Source organism: Brachyhypopomus gauderio, chromosome 2, assembly GCF_052324685.1.
Source record: "Brachyhypopomus gauderio isolate BG-103 chromosome 2, BGAUD_0.2, whole genome shotgun sequence".
In the NCBI taxonomy this organism is placed as follows: Eukaryota; Metazoa; Chordata; class Actinopteri; order Gymnotiformes; family Hypopomidae; genus Brachyhypopomus; species Brachyhypopomus gauderio.
In genome coordinates, this window is record NC_135212.1 from 17,003,726 (window position 1) to 17,021,922 (window position 18,197).

The following is an 18,197-nucleotide window of genomic DNA, read 5'->3' on the forward strand; positions in this document are numbered from 1 at the left end:
GTATTTGAAAAAAAAAATTGGTTTGCCTTGTATTAGGACATGCAGATAAATTTTTGAGTGCAGCTACTGATGTGATACATCATACTGAGCACAACATGAAAAGTGTCTTATTTATTCATTTACTAATATATTAATTTGTATAGAAACAAGAGACAGCCATCTGTGCTTCTGTAGCAGTGAAACTGTGTAGCTGTAGTAGGATGTAGTGAACTATGAGCAGACATTGCAATATTGTCAAACGTCTACCAGTACGCCAGCTTCAGACGCGTGAGTGGCAGCTGTGTGATCTGCGTGTTGTATTCTGAGTGTGAAGGGCCAGTGCACTGCATGAAACGAGGTTCTGTGGCCACAGTGAATTCCCACTTCAGGTTAGCTGGATATCTCGGATATCTGGGGAACGTGAAGGCAGGTGAGATGGAGCAGCGCACCAGGAAAACAGCACATTCTCAGGTCTGTGGATATTTACAGGCAACCATGACATTTTGTGGAAATTCATGCTCAACAATCTACATGCTATTTTAGTTCATGGCCTTTCCTAGTGTTACATACATACGTACGTTTTTTTCTTTCAAAATAATAACACGTACGTTGTATTTACATATGTATCAGATATGATAGTATAATCAAAGAATATTATGATGTACAATGCCTGGTCCACAAAACATGATTGTCCTGGACATCGTCAGTTCCTTTACAGAGCAGCACGCCGGAGTGACAGGTGTGTGCGACAGGTGTGTGTTTTCAGGCCCCGCCTACTCGGAGACGCTGCCTGGCTCCGTCTGTCAGGTGCGCCTCAGTACCAAACTCTTATCTCCCCGTCTTCATCTTTCAGCCCGTCCAGACGGCAGCATCAGCGGACGCGGTGCTGAGTTACTGTCGCTGTATCTAATTTCCAACCCCATGTGAATTTGTAGGTGAAGACCGGACAACTGTTCTCTCCTCTCGTACTACCGAGTAAACGGAGCGTGTTCACCGTGCGCCTCACGTTCACGCCGCTGTGTGTGCTGGTGCCGCCGGAGACCTGAAGGAGACCCGGAGACATGAGCGCCAGCCTGCGATAGAGCGACGCTAAAGTCCAGCAAGGGTCGGTCGACATCAGGTAGATACAGAACATTAGCTCTCTCCTAGTTTTGTTTTGTCACGCTATTAATGTTGCCTGCGTGGAGGTGGATCATGAAGATGTCCTCTGATGAGGTGCCCAGGTTTAACTTTTGAAATATATGTTCTTGGTTGTCAGTTTGATGCTTGCAGCACACTCGGTATGAAATAAGTAAGTGTATACTAGTTAATTTATTTGCATATACACTGCTTTTTTGTTTTAATATTCTTAAGTAGTACAATGTTTCGGCATATTAAGTCTGTCGTTTTCTTTTCGCTGAATAAACGAACTGAAGTAAATTTCGTCTGATGCCGTTGTTTAATCGTTCAGAGAGTAACCCATAGCCTACCCTCTATACACGCGTTGAACTAACGCCAGCTTTTATTTAAGCGCTTTCTAAAACCCTTTAACCGAGTTTTTCTTTTCTTTGTGGTATTGATAACGGACAAGCAACATCGTCGCTGTATGTATTCACTGAGTAAACTACTTTCTGAAGCCCCTGACTACCAGTAGCATAGGCTGCCTTAAACGTGATAAGTTCAAAATTTCCTTTGTGGCTGGCTGTCGTTGTGGCGCCAACTAAAGCCTAATATATTTATTTTTAAATTAACTATAGAAATTAAATAACTGGAATTACCGTGTGCTTAGTCTTTACTCTTCAATGTGTCATTGTTGAAATCAATACCGGTGTTACACCGAATTCTGCGACCGTCGAATTTTGTGACCGCAGAGGGCGCTATTTCGCAGTTTCAGTTAGTTTCAGTTCACAGGCACGAGCGCTTTACGAATGCTGCGTAAGCTACGCCGACGCGCTTTCTTTTCTCGTTTTGCTGCTGTCCACGAGCCAAAATATGAGAGATGCGTGTATTTACATTTTATGTCGTCTGTTAACAAGAATGTTTCATTACAACATTTTTACACGTGACGACAGGAGTAAAGTCAGCCAATACATACGCCTGACAATAGCAAACTTTTCATAAGTAAGTTATGTAAGCTGCTGTCATTTGGACCTCATTCCGAATGGTAATTATACACTTCTGAATAAAATGTTTAAATATAGTCTACTAAAACGTTTTTAAAACGATCTTTTAATATTTTTTGAAGATACATTAAAGTCACAGATCCAGTTGGCAGCTGTCAGAATGGGTGACCCCTATGCCACGGTCAGTCGGTCCACTCCATTCATGAATGTTTTTCTTTGGCTAACAGGTGTAGGGATGGTAAGTCACCTGAAAACATTTGGTTGGGTTTTAACTAGTTTGTATGGAGATGGACAGCAGTCACATATTTAGACAGCAGCCGTCAGAATCGGTGACCCCAATTCCAAAGTGCACTTGTCCATTCCATTCATATATATTTTTTTCTGTCTAATAAGGTGACGGGATGGTAGGTCACCAGGAAAGACATGGCTGTTTTCAAAATGATTATAGGTGGAAATTCAGTGGGGTCACATATTAAGAACTTACTTATGAAAAGTTTGCTATTGTCAGGCGTATGTATTGGCTGACTTTACTCCTGTCGTCACGTGTAAAAATGTTGTAATGAAACATTCTTGTTAACAGACGACATAAAATGTAAATACACGCATCTCTCATATTTTGGCTCGTGGACAGCAGCAAAACGAGAAAAGAAAGCGCGTCGGCGTAGCTTACGCAGCATTCGTAAAGCGCTCGTGCCTGTGAACTGAAACTAACTGAAACTGCGAAATAGCGCCCTCTGCGGTCACAAAATTCGACGGTCGCAGAATTCGGTGTAACACCGGAATTTATAGCCTGTCAACTTTGGGCAGCATGAGAGAAACTGTTAGTGATATTACAAATAACCACCGTTTGTTTGGCAGATGTATTTCCGTTGGTTAAAACTGTTTGACGCAGTCAGGATGGCCTTATTGTGGAGGCTGCTCTTCCCTCTGACAGGGCAGTTTTTTTGAGGCTGGGTTAAACATTAGAATGCTTGTTTTATCTTGAGGTGCTCCCAATGTGTCATCTGAAAACCAGGTACTATCTGCCTGTCTGTGTTTGGTTGAGTTGTGCATCTCGACCACATGCAGCTCTGTGTATAGGGAAAAACAACATGGCTAGTTTTCTGAGTTTCTCACTTACAGATGTGTGGTGGATAGTCTGGTGCAGTGACTGATTGCTGGATTTCACATGAAAAGACTAATTAAACCTTTCAGACAGTCACACCTGTTCGCCAGCCTAGAGACAGAACATGGCACTTTTTAGATTTTGTGTGTGTGTGTGTGTGTGTGTGTGTGTGTATATTTACTCTCTTCAGCTCATATCTTGACACAAAGACTATAATAACTGCACTATAAAATTAGCTATATCTCTTGATGTTCATCAAAACTCTTGATTCCTGCCTATTACATGTGGTTGTGACTGCCTGTTCATTAGCTGAGGTGAGTATATCAAGGAGTGATGGTATGAAGCTGAGAGGAACCTTCTTCATATCAGCTGCTCATTTCAACCTAGTTTGTCGCTCCTGTCAGCCCAGCTCCCCTTGGTTCACCCTCTACTAAGCGGAAGGAAACACGGTTCTCGGCTCAGCCTGTGGAACGATTGCCGTAGGGAGAGCAATCTTAGCGCGTGCGCCACTGATCTGAGATCTGAGCGTGTGCACCACTGATCTGAGATCTGAGCTTGTGCACCACTGATTTGATATCTGAGCGCAGTTCATGCTGAGTTCGTGCCTGATATTGGACAATTCTAAGGGTGGGGAGGCTTGGTCTGAGGAGTCTCTTCTCACTTCATCAGCTGAATTTATACGCTTCCATTAACATGATACTCCATAATTGCCTTCAAACACAACTGGTGATAAGCACGGCCTGGATCAGATTGGACTTTTGTCAGCCTGGTGTTCTGGGTTAGTGGCATGTTAATCATCACTGTACATTAATTCACATTTGTAAATGCACAAATAATCTGAGCTGTACTCCCAGCATGCACTTATGATATTTTGAATAATGTTTTCCCCATTAACAGTGGCATAAACAATTACCAGTTGGTACAATCTTACTGAAGGATCAACTGAACTGCAGATCAATCCAGGACCTCAGAACACTGCGGTGTCTCTGTGGGCCACCATGACCCCCTCATGCAAGGAGTGGTGGGCAGTTCCCCCTTAGCCTCATCAAAGCCACAACGCTCATTGATGAACACACAGTGTGCACTGCATGGTTGATCTTAATGCTACCGATCAATATCACATATCCAACACACGCAGCCACCTGATCACCTGTCCATCCACAGACACATCTTACATCGCCGAAGCCCCCTGGGGTTGAGAGTGATAGAAAGGGAGACCGAAAGAGAGAGAGTGAAACACGCAGAGTGAAACACGCAGAGTGAAACACGCAGAGTGAAACAGAAAGAGAAAGATGAAGAGAGAAACAGAAACAGAGAGAGAAACACAAAGAGAAACACAGAAAGTAAAACAAGGAGAAAGAAAGACAGAGAGAAACAGAAAGAAACACATGGAGAGAGACAGAAAGAGAAAGAAACAGCAATAGAGAGAGAGAGAAGCACAGAGAGAGAGAAACATATAGAGAAACAAACACAGAAAGAAACTGAGAAACAGAGAGAAACAGAAAGCAACACAGAGAGAGAGAGAAACACAGAGAGAGAGAGAAACACGGAGAGAAAGACACAGTGAGAGAGAAACATAGAGAGAGAGTGGTGTCTCCTCACCCCTGGATCACTATGGAGTGTTGCCCTCGATCAGATGAAGAGCACTGTGAGTGACAAAAGGCAAGAGGCAGATTGTGTTTCCTCCTGTGTGCGACCTGGTGTGATGATTATGTATTATTCAGGCATAGACCTGTCTGTGAGTCATTCCTGCAGGGACAACACTGCTCCGCAGCTGCTGTGAGCCCCCCTCCACTCAGGCAGTTACGGGCATCTCTGACCCATAATTCCTCTGATAGAGGAAGGATGATCATTCTTCTGTAATTTTAGGAGAAAAAAAAAACATTTCCCTGTTTTGCTCAGAGTTGATCAGTTGCAGAGCTGTGAAAACTTATTTAATGGTTCTGAAAAGTATAAGATTAGGTTTAACTTTACTGAAATGTAGTGTAATAGGATTCTGCAGTATTTAATGGTAGTGTATAATGATGTAATGTCTTTCTAATGTACCATGATGGGAGAAACTCCAGGACATGTTTGGGTGTTAATGACCCAGGGCCATTCTGAACTGTCCTTGCAGGGGCTTCTATCAGGTGTAAGTTAACAATGAAGCAAAAGTTACTGTAGATGTACTTAATGGAACTGAATATGTAAATGAGAGTGAAGGACAGAATGATTCCAGTAGAAACTTCCCTCACTAACACACACTCCTTCACCAACCTTGTTTGCTGTGGTAGGATGTAGAGTGAAATATTTACTTAACCTTTTTTTAAAAGTCAACTGGCTGCATATGCACTTTCATGTAAGAACTGGCAGTCTGAGGCTGAAGTATATATTTGCTGTCACGTAGGGCAACGCCCCCTCTCGTAGCTGTCACTCTGGGTTCCCTCATGTCCGTGTTCCCTGCCTGTTTGTCCCGCCCTGCTCGTTGTCTTCGTGTTTCCTTGTTTGTTGCCACGCCCCAGTGTCATTGCCATCACCTGTCCCTAGTTAGTTTCTATGTATAAAGTCCCAGTATTTCCCCAGTCCAGTATCCGTGATTTTGTCAACTTCGTGCCTTGTGCTTTGTCTATCCAGTTGTTCATGCTGTTGGTTGTGCTTCCCTGTTCGCTGTTTGGTCCCGCTGTGAGTTCGCTTAGTGTTTACCGTCATCCGTGTTCGTCTGCCTGTTCTGTGTTTCCCCGTTGGTTTAGTTCCCTGTCTGATTATGCCCGTTATCCTTTCTTGTTCTGGCTGCCCTCCCGGTTTGACCCATGCCTGTCCGTTTAACTCTGCTTTTGGTATTCCCCGTATTAAATCTCGCTCATCTCAGCGATTGTGTCCGTCTCCTTGCTCCGTTGCGCATGCAACGTTACATAATCACGGATCCAACGAGGACACAGCGAGAGAGCGAGACTCCGGTGAGTTTAGTCGCTGTAACGAGTTGTTGGCTGCTTCCGTGCAGTTTAACTCTCATGTGTTACAGCGCGAACGAGCCGGAGACAGGAATACCCCTGGCGCTGTGGGAACAAGGAAGTCTCGTCGCAGACCGAAGAAAGCGCAGTCTCTCACTACTGGCTTTCGCGGCGAGACTCCTTTTGAGCGCTGTGAGTCTGCCCTGCTTGACGAACGCCACAGGGGTGAGCAACCTGTGGTACAAGCAGCGGGCAGACGGAGGGAATGCACAGACGAGCTTTGGCTTACCCCTCGGTCGGCTCTCAATGGCTGCTGCGAGCTCCCGACGCCTCAGAGGAGGCGGAGCCATCGCAGAGAGAGCCACCGAGGGGCGTGTGTGTCTGTGTGTTCTTCCAGGCTCAACCCGGACACTGAGGAGGAGGACCTAACACCGCTGATCCCGCCGGCTACTCCGCAGGACACCCCCATGTATTTTTTGGGGGGGAGTACAAGCCACGTCGGCTTGGCGGACACGCCCCCCGATGACGTCAGTATAGTGGCTCCGCCCCCCGAGGACGTCGGCTTGGCGGACACGCCCCCCGAGGACGTCAGTATGGTGGCTCCGCCCCCCGAGGACGTCGGCTTGGTGGCTCCGCCCCCCGAGGACGTCGGCTTGGTGGCTCCGCCCCCCGAGGACGTCGGCTTGGCGGCTCCGCCCCCCGAGTGCATCTCCTCACCTCAGATTCCTGTCCCCGCTGCCCGTAGGCAGTCCGTGCCTGTTCCTGTCCCCGCTGCCCGTAGGCAGTCCGTGCCTGTTCCTGTCCCCGCTGCCCGTAGGCAGTCCGTGCCGGTTCCTGTCCCTGCGACCCAGGAGAGGTCGTTCACGCCGGTTCCTGTCCCTGCGACCCAGGAGAGGTCGTTCACGCCGGTTCCTGTCCCCGCGACCCAGGAGAGGTCGTCCACGCCGGTTCCTGTCCCCGCGACCCAGGAGAGGTCGTCCACGCCGGTTCCTGTCCCCGCGACCCAGGAGAGGTCGTCCACGCCGGCTCCCGTTCCCGCTGCCCGCCAGCGGACCCTGCCTGTTCCCGCTGCCCGCCAGCAGACCCTGCCTGTTCCCGCTGCCCGCCAGCGGACCCTGCCTGTTCCCGCTGCCCGCCAGCGGACCCTGCCTGTTCCCGCTGCCCGCCGCCCGGCCGCGCCTGTGCCCGCTGCCCGCCGCCCGGCCGCACCTGTCCCCCAAGAGACTGTGCTGCCCCCTGTTGGGCATGGACTCCGTGTACTGTCTGCTCCGCCCTGTGTTCCTGCTCCTGTGCCCGGGTTCCCCATGTTCCCCAGTCCTGTCCCTGGTTTTGTTTTGGTTCCTGTCCCTGTGGTTGTGTCCGTCAAGGTCTGTGTTCCTGTTCCCGTGTCTGTTTCTGGTGGTGTCGTCTCTGTCCCGGTCCCCATGTCTGTTCCCCAAGTTGTTACCCACCTTGTTCCTGTCCCCGTCACCATCGTCCAAGCCGTGTTTGCCTCAGTGTTTACCTCTGCCCTGTCCCCTGGCCCCACTCCCGTGTCTGTCCCCGGTCCTGTCCTGTCCGGCCCTGCTCCTGTGCCTCGCCCTGGCCCTGTCCGGTCTCCCTGTGTCCCGTGTCATGCCGTGTCCCAGGTCCCTCGTCCTATTATGTCTGGTCCTGTCCCTCCGGTCTGTCCTGTGTCCGCTGTCCCGGTCCTGTCTGCCCTTGCGTGCCCCGGAGTGGCACGCTTTGAGGGGGGGTTCTGTCACGTAGGGCAACGCCCCCTCTCGTAGCTGTCACTCTGGGTTCCCTCATGTCCGTGTTCCCTGCCTGTTTGTCCCGCCCTGCTCGTTGTCTTCGTGTTTCCTTGTTTGTTGCCACGCCCCAGTGTCATTGCCATCACCTGTCCCTAGTTAGTTTCTATGTATAAAGTCCCAGTATTTCCCCAGTCCAGTATCCGTGATTTTGTCAACTTCGTGCCTTGTGCTTTGTCTATCCAGTTGTTCATGCTGTTGGTTGTGCTTCCCTGTTCGCTGTTTGGTCCCGCTGTGAGTTCGCTTAGTGTTTACCGTCATCCGTGTTCGTCTGCCTGTTCTGTGTTTCCCCGTTGGTTTAGTTCCCTGTCTGATTATGCCCGTTATCCTTTCTTGTTCTGGCTGCCCTCCCGGTTTGACCCATGCCTGTCCGTTTAACTCTGCTTTTGGTATTCCCCGTATTAAATCTCGCTCATCTCAGCGATTGTGTCCGTCTCCTTGCTCCGTTGCGCATGCAACGTTACATTTGCTGTTTAATCGGGTTTTTTTTTCTGATAACCAAGGCCATTACAGGCACCAAAAGATAAGCAGTCACAGTCAATAATGCCAAACCATAATCAGAATCCAGCGCACAGGCAGACTATGTCAAATACCAAAGTTCTAGAACTAAATATAAGTAATATGGAGTGAACCAGCACACTGCAGACACAAATATACTTCATAGTTGCTGAGTTGTGCTTGTGCAGTGCCACTCTAAGTCTGTTTTCTTAGTTTTTCTGATTCTAACTACAGAGTTCTTCACAAGTATTTTCTTCCATTTATTGCAGCCCTTAGGCCATCTGAGTTCACTCGAGCAGGTAGTTTGACATATGGCAGTAGCCTCTGTGTGCTGTGGACTCTCCCTGCTAACGTTTGGCACTTCAGCCAAACAGGCTTTTCATCTTCCATGTCCTGCTCTGCTTCTGACAGTGTGTTTTACTCTGCAGGGTCTTTTAATTTCACAGTGGCCACTGTAGACCTGTAACACAGCGTGTCCTGTGGAGCGAGGAGGAGGACACGAACGCTGAGGAGAGCAAGATTTAATGAATGGAATTCCATACTCATTGTCAAATAACAAGAAACACGTAGCACCGTACTAAACACAACTTAAGCAACGGCACAAACAGAACAGGATAATACAGAACAGCGGAATACAGACCAGCAGAATCAACATATGAATATGAATAAACAAAGCTCACAAATAACTGACCACAGGGACTAAATGCATGGGACTAACACGACACAGGTGGAAACACTGACGACATGGGCGTGGCAGAGAGAGGGAAACCATGAGAACAGATAACAAGGCGGAGTTGACAAGCAGGGAAACAACACAAGCACGAGGAGCAGGGGAGTGATAGCTAGGAGAGAGGGGCGGAGCTCTACGTGACAAGATCCTAGGTGTCAACAGTGGGATATTTGTAACCTAACGTAAACCTCAGAAATAACGCATTTCTTGCATTTCATACATCTCACTAAGCATCTTTATATAAACATGGAGCACAATCAGTGAAATGCATCATAAAGAATTATTATATCTGAGTCCTTGCTCACTGCAAAGACTGAGATGCCTTCAAAACCACTTAAACTGTCTCTATGTCTAAGCTGTATGTGAGCAATCATCCATCCACATTGATTGACTACCCAGCATTCCATGTACCCAGGGGCCAGTGCTGAATGACTGGTCATGCATAATTCTTGATTTATACATGAGTCTAACATCCTGAATGAAGATGGAGCTTAATCAAGTGCTAAACATGTTGATGCTCATGACTGCCTTCAGAAGCTGTATTTAATTGTCTAGTCTAATTGCTGCAGCTACACAATTACAAAAAAATAAAAATACACAACCTCCATGGTGGGTATGCTCTCTCTCTCATTAGCTACATTTTTCAGAAGAATGATAACTGAGTCTTACATTTCAGATTTAAGATACACCAGATACAATGGTCACCAATATGTCATGTAGCAATGAAAATAATCGATCAATCAATGAGCACTTGCGTTTCTGCTCACATTTCATTTGGCTTGGTGCCGGACATAGGCACCATAATTCTGTGCGGATGTGGATTCGTAGGCGCCGGTCCGACTGTCGTCTCACTTTCTCATGCCCCTTCAGCACTTAGTTTGTCCAGTTTGTCTCTCGTGGCTGACTGAAGGATGATGGACAAGATAATGAATCTGAGCTCCCGAGATCAATCTGTGACGTAGGCCTCCAAGGATCGGTCCATCAGACACGGCTCAGCTGCCACACACACAGCAGGATGGTAAGCAAGTAAACAACAGAAACACTATTGATTACAGGCACTTTGCTCCCAAATAAGACGGAGAGACAAAGAGAGAGACAAAGACAGACTGAATCACATAGAGACAGGAGAGACAGGGAGAGAAAGCTAGACATAGAGTAAGACACAGAAGCAAAGACAGAGAGAGAGATGGATATAAAGAGAGGAATACAAAATTATGAAATAAAGAGAGAGATGGAACCAGTGTGCACCATATTGAGGTTAGCAGTTTGTCATTTAACTTTAACCATAGAGTTTCCATAACCATAACAGTTGATGGGTTCTCAGCCTCCACTCACAGACCCTTGGGCAACTCCCATGAGTCTGAGCAGAGAGCTCTGAACCAGGAGATCTGAACCAGGAGATCTGCTGGCTGCTGTCTGTGTTTTAGCCTCACCATCTGTTCCTCTACTCCATCTCCTGTATCATCTAATGCAGCACATATCCCTTCCACACTTCTGAAAGACACATACACACACCACCATGAATATACTCATACTTTTGTGGCTGCAGTTCTACAGTTGCCAAGCAGATGAGCATGGAGTAGAAATGAAAGCTATGTCCAGTGCAGCCGAAGGCCCCAGTGAAGGTCAGGAGAGCCGCAGAGCACAGGAGCGCCAGGCTTTAGCACAGATCTGCACATCAGGGAGGAGGACCAGAGGGTCCTTCCTGTCTGCTGCCCCGGCACTTCCTGCTGTAGCTCTGTCAATTTTCCAAGCTGTTTACCAGAGGAGGTAAACTTCAATTTGGCTGTGATAAAACACAAAAGGCAAAATATTTTCAAATGAATGTCATTCGAAGGTAATTTTCTTTGAATCAATCTTGCCTTGTATGTCCCAGCAGTCCATGGTGTTCTAATACCTGACAAGGCCATCCCTAAATAAATGACCTACAACCTCACTTATGATTCAACATTCAGGCCAACATTCCACGGTATTGGACTAGAGGGGAAACTACAGTTGAGGGTTGTCTGTGCGTATCTTGTGCACTGCTGTGGCTGAAGTTTGAAGCAGTTTAATCATTACAGTTTACTACAGATCACCACAATTCACTACACATACTTGTGTAGCCTAGAGACAGATACAGCCTAGGACTCAATTTCCACACAATGGAGTGCACAGTAAAATCCGTGGTTAAATATATAGTGGCTGTGCATATGAGCATCTGCCAAGCCCTAAAAATGTAATGTTAATGTCCATGGCTAAAATGCTAATACAATGTTTAAAGCATTATCTAGTGAAGCTAGGTAGTTAGCTAGCACGTCTTATTGACATTTTGGTTTAATTTATTTAATACATTTTCACATCAATAGCTGAGCATACTGGCTCACTTAGAAATCATCAGCCAAATGTGTAAGTGTGGTGACAGGGTAGCAGTGTTAGCAGGGTAATTAATTCCAGGAAAATGGCTTCTGAAGCTTGGCTCAAGTCTATCACTGTTTCAGCACGTTTGATGGATGTTTGGAAAGGCCCTACTTTGGTTAAGACCTGGTGATTGCTTGTATGAGGAATGTTCAGATTCATGTGTCCGTGAGGTAACACAACTTCAACACTTAGTTATAAATGACGGCATAATTAGCAGAATAATCCTGTCAGTTTGTAATAATTGGGTGCACTGTCATTAAAAATAAGGCGATTCTGAACAGTTTCACCCTGAATACATCACCCATTACATGGCTGTAATTAAAATTAGTGAGACTGTTTGCTTTCTGGACATTTGGGGATTGCTCTATTGTTTATATCACCAGTAGAAGAGAAGCTATGGTCTCTTCATACTCAGAAATGTGTCTCATTTTTCATTTGTTCTGAGCTTTGCAGCAGGTGGCACGGAGAACTCACTGTGCTCTCCTTCTTAAACCAAAAGACAACGCAGCTTGCTAAGGAGTTCGTAGTGAGTCTCTGTTTTCTGAGTCTTTAATTCTTAGTTGTTCATTCAGACATTCATTTTCCATTTGGAGTTAAGCAGATACAGAGTTTAATAAGATTAGTTAAGATGAGTTGCATTGTATTTTTACTGTGTGCGGTTTTTTGGCCAGATGGTTGCTGTGAGTGGAGATATGGGCCTCCAAAGACAGCCAGCAGGACACCCACAGCCGGGATTAGACGGAGAGAGAGGCGGGGTGTGGGGAGGCAGGCAAAGAAAGAGCCAAAATGAAAGAGAAGGCACCAAGAGTGAAGCCAATGTATCCCAGCATGCTTGGACCCCATGCTAGCACACAGTGGCCAATCAGAATTTAGCTGCCGCTGTTTCACTCGCGTGCTTCTCCCATGTGAGTGGGTACGAGAAATGACATCAGCTCGTGGTCATTAGATAGCAACGTGCTTTGAGTTCAGGGAGTAATTGGATTGGCGTAGTTTGCACAGTGGCAGACGGCACAGCCTCCATGGCTCCACCATCAGAAGAGGATTTTCTGTGGTTGCAGTGTCGCAAAAATCAGTCCCAAGCCTCCATGTTCACCCTCTCAGTCTCACACTGTAGATTCTTCAGCCTGTAGATCTTCCTGGCCTAGCTTCATTGAAACATCTGATCAAGTTTTCTAACCTAGTTTTGTTTTTCTTCTCTTTGATAGCCCATTTTCACAGCTTATGTGTTTTATCGGCCCAAAGCACAGGCACTCCTCCAACCTCCTGGTCAGAACGGTCTCCAATCAGACAGATGCTGGGATGTGATTTCAGATCTGCTTATCGGAGTAAATGATCACTGGGCCCAGGATTCTCAAAGGTGCTGCTTTATAGTTATAAATGTGTGACATAGTTGTGACATGGAATAGAGTCTGTAGATGCTGGACTCATATTCAAAATAAATAATGCTGATTATAGTACCCTTGTTTTGATTATACCTGTATCCGTGTAAATTAGTGAACATTATGGTGAGTGTTGATAAGGTTTGATAAGGTTTACAAAACCATTGGAACACATTTTCTTAGAAAATCATTTTACCCATTATGACTTCTTGGAGCACTTGAGAAGGGCTATGACTACTTGAAGCTATCACTACCACAGTGGGAGGTCCTGGGAGGACATGGGATAGAGAACTCCTACTTTGATCTGGAGATAATCTCTGCATTTTATGTCTAGGTCTTTATTGAGACTGAATTCTCATTTGTAAGTGCACACACAACTTCAGATGTGCTTTAAAAGGATGCCCCTGCTCCAGAACCTGTATCTGAAGATACTCACTTTCCTGGACATTTTTACAAAGCTGAGGCATGAGCATGAATGAGAATTTATTTATTTATTTTGTTTTTCATTTTGGAACTGAACAAAAGTTATAATTCAGAGGCCATCTTGCAAATGATAGGCATTTAAAGGGGCAGAACAAGTTTCTTGCCCCCAGTCATCAAGGCTGTAATAAATGCCAGCTTCTTCTGCAGTCATGCGTGCACTTGGAGTTGACACGTGCATATTTTTCTATTACACCCCCCTGCCACTCCTCCATCACCCCCAGTTACTGCAGCTCTATAAAAACCTATGGCATGTCCAGAGATGCAATTTAAATGCTAATGTTTCTGGTGATATGGTCACTGGATGGCTTTGGTTCAGAACCCTGAAGGTTAGTGCAACACGTAGCAGAGTGACTAATTAAAGGCTAGTGCAAGCGTCGCACTGTACCGCCCCTCCCGCCATGCTGCCAGAGCTTTGCCAATTCGACTCAAAAGCTGCGGGTTATAACTGGAAAACAGCATTCTAACATTAGGGGAAGAGGAAGTACATTATGCTGGCAAAGAAATGTAATTAGACTGTTTACATGTTAAAGCTGCAATCCACTATTCATCAGTTTGATTCAGCATCTATGTTTGTATTCAGTTGCCTTGAAATCTACACATATTTGTGGTCGGTAGCTATTTTTCTAGTGAGGAAATGAATGATATCTTCAAACAGCTCTTAGATACAACATACTGCAATAAAGCAGTGCTTTATTCTGTCTGTAATTGAAGATATACAACTAAACTAAATGCAAAAGCATTTTTGGTGTTAATTGGGGATAGGATAATCTAAAAAACCTTCTCTGTCTTTAAAACCCACTGAATTGATTAGCAGATTCATTCTTGAGCAGCTTCTCTCTGAGGCATAATCAAGATGTAATGTATTATTAACTTTGTATTATTGTCATCTTCATTGTTAATCAAAATGTTGTTTTTAAAGTTTAGCCAAATTCGAGAATTGCTCAATTTCTCCTGTGTCTGAAAAATGGTCCTGTCACACAGAGCGAGACCTTGCACAGTCCTGCTTAAGTAGACATTTCTTTAACTTCAGAGGTTACCCTCTAAACTCAGGACAACTTACCCTAGAAATCATATGTCAAATTAGCAAGGTCAAGGCCAGCTATGCTAATCAGACCTCATAAATCATTGTATCTCCATTGCACCATTTTTCTAACCTAACAGGCATTTTTTTACATACACAGTACTAGTGAAAATGCTTGACTGTCAGTGGCTTTTTGAAATTTTCTCCTTCAGTGCTTAACAGGATCACTCCCTTGAGGTGTAAATGTCATTAAATCTACCAAATAGTCTCCATCAGATTAAACTTTTTTTTTTCCAGATACCCTTACCTTAAACTTTTAACCAAATTAATCTGAAGGGCACATGTGTGTAAGAGACAGAAGGAAAGTCTGGATTTCAGTTGCAACTGCAGCCATTTTGCAGCCAGTTTATTTTATGAGGCTGCTCCATCTCCAATGAGTTAATGCCTTGAAATGAAATGTTAATTCACCTAAGAGGGAATTGGGTTTGGTTTCTTGGTTGCATTTCCCGGTTGCATTTAGTCTGTGCTGTACTGGGTACCATCAGTGACAGAAGCTCTTTAGATGCCTTACCAGCCATTGTGCAGTGTGTTGCTATAAAGGAGTGATTCAGACAGCTGACACAGCCTTTAACCTCCTTATCAGGGGACAGAGAGAGACAGGGAATAGGTAAACCCCACGCTGCCTAAAAGACACATGACTTTATCATATATCATAGGATGAGGCAAATGGAAAGCAAAAGTGCTTGAATAGCGCATCACCTGTCAGCTTTTCCTTCCTGTTCTCTCTTTCTATCTTGCACTTTCTTGTTCCCTCTCAACTTTCGTGTCTCTTGCTGTCTCTCAATTTGTCTCACTGCTTCTCTGTATTTTGGTCCCTTTTGTCTGTCTGCTATCTTGTTTAGTCAGGCAGCTCTGGTTCACGTATTAAACCTCTACCCACATGAAGAATTTATCAAATCCAACCTCATGGCCACCTGAGCTTAACTGGACTAGTTCTTCTTGTGTTCTTCTCTCTGCTCAGACGTTTGAAGTGTCATTCACGCTACAAATTATATAATGTCCTCCTAAACCTTCCCTTCACACAGTATGCTGTGAAATTGGTATTTAAGTTATTCATTGTTAGGGTTCACACACACATAGTGTGGGAACCCTATTGTAATTGTTAGGATTTTTCTTTCTTATTCTTTGTCCCATTTTTTGACCTAAAACGTATTGTGCAGCCTAGACCGTAATGCCTAGAAACCCCAAACTTGGCAAAAAGGTTCAGTTACCCCCAAGGACCAGATTCCCATACAGGGACCCAAATTGGCCTGATGGTGGCGCTATAGCAGACCATATTGACTTTTTGTCCATATCTCCTACACCGTAGGTCCTAGAACCAAAATTCCAGTTCCTATACATTCCTTGACTAAATTCAATAGGACAATTAATATACAACCATTAAGCTCCGCCCACTTAGATTTCGAGTTAATTTGCATAATGTGCAAAATCACACACATTTTTGAGCGCGAACTAGTCCCTGGATTTTTCACATACATGCACATATGTGGTATCAAAACGTTCAGAAGAGTCTGAACTTTAAAACGTATCCAACAAAAATGCTAATTTCTTCACTACCTAGTCAGTATAAACCAATCAAATGAGGGGGCGTAAATTCAATAGTAAATTTTGCGCATATGGAGCTCTAACTTAAGAAAACTTGCATGTAATGAGATGGCACTTCACAGACAGCTTCCCTGTGAGGGTCTGGGGCAGCTCGCAGAGGTTGCCATACCTCACCTGCTAGGGGGCGCTATAACATGCAAAAATTTGCCCCATGCACTCAGATTGGCCGATCCACATGAAACTTGACAGACATCATCTATGGGCCTCTGGGAACCAGGTCCTAAAGCAGACATGCCATACTTCCAAAATGGCTGACGTAATCGGCCAATCCGTGATCGGCACGCGTTTGACAGGCTTACCATTGGTCGATCTGCACGAAACCTCTTGGGTGTGGACAAGTGCACACCCCCTATGACATAATCCAGCCGGGTGTCGATTGGCCACTGGGGGGCGCTATTGCAAAAAAAGCAAGTGTATCCCCTACATAATTCCACTTGGGAACATGCAATTGGACTCTTTTGATTCCTTGCAGTAGTGCGAACAACTTTCCCATTACATGTCCTATTAAAAAATGCACAATTTATTTACAGTTAATAATAGTTTGAAATCATCACTTTTCATACTCCTCCTAGGATTTTCATACTATCATGTCAAGCAAAGTCTTATAATACTCTACAGAGTGTGAAATCAAAAAACAATCCAAAGATTTTGGATTTGAGGACACTTATACCTGCTAAATATTTTTTTAATGGACAGCATCGATACATATAATATTCATATTCTTAAAGCTCTTTCATATTTTACCCAATTCTGACCAAAATGGACAAGCCCATTCAGAATCCCATCCTGAACAAATTTGTCAAGTTTCATCTAAATCGGTTATCGTATGGCTCTACAGTGCAGTATTATATACAATGCATAAGAATGCATGTAAAGTCCTTCTGTCACCTTCTCCTTCTCACACGCACGCAAGCTGAAACTCACACTCTCAGTCTCTCTCACACTCTCACCCACATTCCCCCTCCCATCTCTGTGCCCTAAGTAAACATTGCTCTGGCTACCTAGATCTCTCTGTGTCTATTAACCAGGCACACACACATACAGGCGCAAGCAGGCCTTCCTATAGCATTCACAATGACACTTCCCTAGCCATACCCACCCATATCTCAGTGACTAACACATGCTCATACAAACTGATATTTGGCTTCTTTTTTGTCTCTCTCTCTCTCACACAAACACACAGACACACACACCTTTATACCTATATGTATGTATAGTTTCTATGTATACTTATGTATGTATGTATTAGTATATGTTGTCATAGTTTGAGTACATACACTACCACACACACACACACACACACACACACACACACACACACACACACACACATCTACCTAAATGTATGTAAAGTTTGTATGCATATCTATAGTATATGTATAGTATATGTCAGTCATGCCAGTGATGTCAGTCATATCAGAAATGCCAGTCATGTCAGTTACATCAGTCATGTCAGTCATGCCAGTCATGTAAGTCATGTCATGCCAATCATTTCAGTCCAGTCATATCAGTCATTTCAGTCTAGTCATATCAGTCATGTCAGTCAAATCATCAAATCAATACAGGCCCAATCATGTATAGACACATGCAGGCTTTCCTATATTGTTCACATAGATGCAGCCCTAGCCAGATGTGCTATTTCTGTGTCTCCCTTTCTGACATATGCAGATGTCATCACACACTCTACATCTGTAGAGCACACACTGGCCAAACCCAAACAGCTTCTTTTCACTTTTAGGTCTAAAAGACCTTTTGGGCTTCCTTTTGCCTATTGAGGCCAAAATGCCTATTGGTGTGTGAACCCGCCAATCGCCGCTTGCGGCTATATTTTTAGGGTTCACACACACATAGTGTGGGAACCCTATTGTAATTGTTAGCGTTTTTCTTATTATTATTATTCTTTTGCCCATTTTGCTGTCTATAAATGATACTGCAGCCTAAACCGTAAGGCCTAGACACACCAAACTTGCCAAACTTGTTCTCTAGGTCAAAAGGACCACACTCACTTATAGGGACCCACATCGGCCTGATGGTGGCGCTATAGCACACTATGTGACATTTTGGCCCATATCTCCCATACCATAAGTCATAGAAACAAAATTCCACTTCCTATGC

The 18,197-nt window shown here is 44.9% G+C and overlaps 1 protein-coding gene across 2 annotated transcripts in view; it reads left to right on the forward strand.

Moving 5' to 3' along the window:
- The first annotated feature begins 305 nt into the window (after window positions 1-305).
- Window positions 306-18,197, forward strand: part of LOC143490607 (SH3 and multiple ankyrin repeat domains protein 2-like) — a 203,531-nt gene continuing 185,639 nt past the window's right edge. The window contains exons 1-2 of one of the 2 annotated variants that reach the window (XM_076989141.1): window positions 306-450; window positions 915-1,099. The gene's annotated coding sequence lies outside the window, so the exon portion shown is untranslated. Of the gene's footprint in view, window positions 451-737; window positions 787-914; window positions 1,100-18,197 lie in introns of those variants that run through there. The other variant, XM_076989140.1, reaches the window with a different exon arrangement.